The 2,920-nt window shown below is 34.8% G+C and overlaps 1 pseudogene; it reads left to right on the top strand.

The window, feature by feature from the left end:
* Positions 1-382: 382 nt before the first annotated feature.
* On the top strand, positions 383-1,050 carry LOC149146447 (uncharacterized; annotated as a pseudogene).
* Positions 1,051-2,920: the final 1,870 nt, after the last annotated feature.

Raw genomic sequence — 2,920 nt, 5'->3', positions numbered from 1 at the left:
CACACATGTGTAAGAGTAATGCATTTACTAATGCAGCCTTTGACGTAGTAGTATCTTTTTGTTTGTGAAAAAAATAATTTAGTATTTTTGTGTTGATTTTCATACAGTCTTGCTTGTTTTGAACTAGAGACAACATCAGAATGTGGTAGTTTTCCTCTTAAGTTTCCTTTTCTTCATTTTATATGTTTAGAGCTTTGGGATTTTCATTTTTTAAACATATTAAATTGTGTTATTTAATATTTTTCATGCATGGCCTAATATGGTCTCCCTGAGTATTATAGATGGATCATATGTATTTGCTAACTTTGCAATATTATGTTTTCTCTTTTTGAATGTATCTTATAAGTTTTAATAATATGAACTTCGTATTTCCTAAAAAACTAGTCTTTGTACCCTTGAAGAACTATAGAATGGTGTTGTATTGAAGATGAAGATTTCAAGGGATGTGCTGAATGGCAATGGGTGGGTATTTTTTTGTCTCTTTCATTAGTAGTAAGTTGTAGATATTTTCCTGTTCTTTTGTTATGAGAAATGACATTTGTCTTTATGCATGCAGCAAGACTGTGACCATTCAAGAGGTTTTGAGTATAGAAATAAAACCAGGATGGAAGAAAGGGACTAAGATAACATTTCCAGAGAAGGGGAATGAACAGTTAGGAGTTGTGGTTGCTGATCTGGTATTTGTGATTGGGGAATGAACAGTTAGGAGTTGTGGTTGTTGATCTGGTATTTGTGATTGATGAGAGGCCGCATGATTTGTTCAGATGAGAAGGCAATGACTTGGTGCTTGTCCAGAAGATAAGCTTGGTTGAAGCTCTCATAGGATTTTCTATCGCAATTCCAGCATTGAGTGGGAAGACACTAAATCTTACTTTCAATGACATTATATACCCTAGGTATGAAAAGATTATTCCCAAGGAGGGAATGCCCATTGCAAAGGAGCATGGCAGGAAAGGAAATTTCATAATCAAGTTTGAAATTAGATTTCCCTCCAAACTCAGTCCTGAGCAGAAGGCTGGAATCAAGAGAATTCTGGGAGGCCATGCTTGACATTGATGTTTCAAGTTGTGCCTCTTTTATTGTAGATACTTAACAAGACTGAAATAGATAACAAAAATAATGGATTGTAGTTGCAAGTTCCTCCACCAAATTGTAAAGTTACCATTTGTATATCTTCTTAGTGAGCTGAAATAAGTGGCAAGAGTTATATCTACCTTTTTTATTGAGTCCTACTGTCTATAGAATGAATTCCTTTTTTCTGTTGATTTTGTACAACTTGTTGTATTCCCAAGTTTTTTTTCCAATTTTTGGCCTTGGCTTTCTTAGCATGTCCATATACTAGATCATAACTACCACTATAGTGCAATGGCATTGCTTGTACCTGCAGATTATGCCAGTTCTTATGAAACTTCCTTATTATTTAACTTCACTGGTGTACCAATGATGTAAGCAGTTCCAAGCTGATGATATGATTTACTTTTTGTACACTTAACACCAAGACAATACAACCATCCAAAGCCTTTGGTATGATTTTGAATCTAGCTAACCAGGTCTCAACAAAATTTCTTTAGACATGAAGACAAAACGAATAGGAATTTTTTCAACTGTCTTAGTGTTGGCATTGCTTTGGCAAAATGCGTATTGAATCTTCAAATGCCACATCTATTTTACTCATCATTCAAAAACTACCAAAAGCACTCTTTCAGTCCAATGTAGCATGTTTGTAATTACAAATCCCATTAACCATAGTTTGATCATGCATCGACAACATTTCCTTTTACTATTTGGATAACATTGTATTTCTTACATATATGTTCTTCATTACTCGTATCAATTTAATAACAATTTCCCATACCACATCAAATGACTCTTGGCACAGTGGCATTTGCACTGTGAAATCATCTTATTGAGTGATGCAGGAGCATTCAGGCCAGTCAGCAATGTGATAGTATGGTCACATGTTGTGACTAGCAAGGCGCTGAAAGAAAATAATTTAATTTAATTATTTGTTTAAATATGTGAGAGTGTTTATTTATTGAGGAAAGGGTATAGGTGGCTGAGTGATCCTCCTTGTATGGAGATCAGACCAAATAGTTAGATTTATTTGGCTAGAATAGAATATGAGGGATTTTAAAAGATTTATTTAGTGTTAGTTTAGAAAAGAGTGGGATTGAAGATATTTTTTAGGAGAGGTTGAGAGATTTCTGGTTCAGAATCAGAATTGATTCATGAAACCATGTATTTGTATCAATTAGGTTTTCCTTATATAATTAGGGAGAGTGTGGATTGGACAGCAAGCCTACGGGCTTTTGTAGAGGACCATTGATTTGAAAATCTGGTCGTGTAAAGGATCTTTGTAATTGATCTCATTTGGGTTTATTTATGAAGAATTTGATTTGCATTGTAATTCTGGTCGAATTGGTAGGAAGATGTTGAGTCCTGAATCCATTCTTATGATAAACTCTTTAATAGAAGAGTCTCTGTACGTAGTTGAAAGGATTGATGTTGTAATATCGACTTTATACTGTTTGAAGGTTTGCAGATTTTGAAGAGAACGCACCATTTGAAGTGAAGTGCCAGATGTAATGATTGCCAAGAATTTAATTGGCAATTCCAAGGCTATCGATCATTAACTTGTGGGGTTAATGTTTAATTCAAGAGTAAGATCAATTCATGCATCAATGCGTGGGACAAGGCGCAATTGAAGATTGAAGATTGGCGTTTCTGGGTCATGAACGCATTCCTGGGAACCCAAGAGCTGTGTTGATGACGCATTAAGAATTGATTCAAACTCGATAAGTCGATGTCGTGGATAAATGCTACGTTATATTGTAGAACATCCAACAGAGGATGCAGAGTTGAATTATATTGATGGATGAAATGCATTGAAACACTAGTTTAACATGAATTGAAGGCAGCT

The sequence above is a fragment of the Pinus tabuliformis genome, chromosome X (assembly GCF_031772625.1).
Source record: "Pinus tabuliformis cultivar Carrire ecotype Pingquan chromosome X, CPIR1, whole genome shotgun sequence".
Lineage (NCBI taxonomy): Eukaryota > Viridiplantae > Streptophyta > Pinopsida > Pinales > Pinaceae > Pinus > Pinus tabuliformis.
The sequence above is the reverse complement of the archived record's forward strand: the minus strand, read 5'-3'. Positions and strand labels throughout refer to the sequence as shown.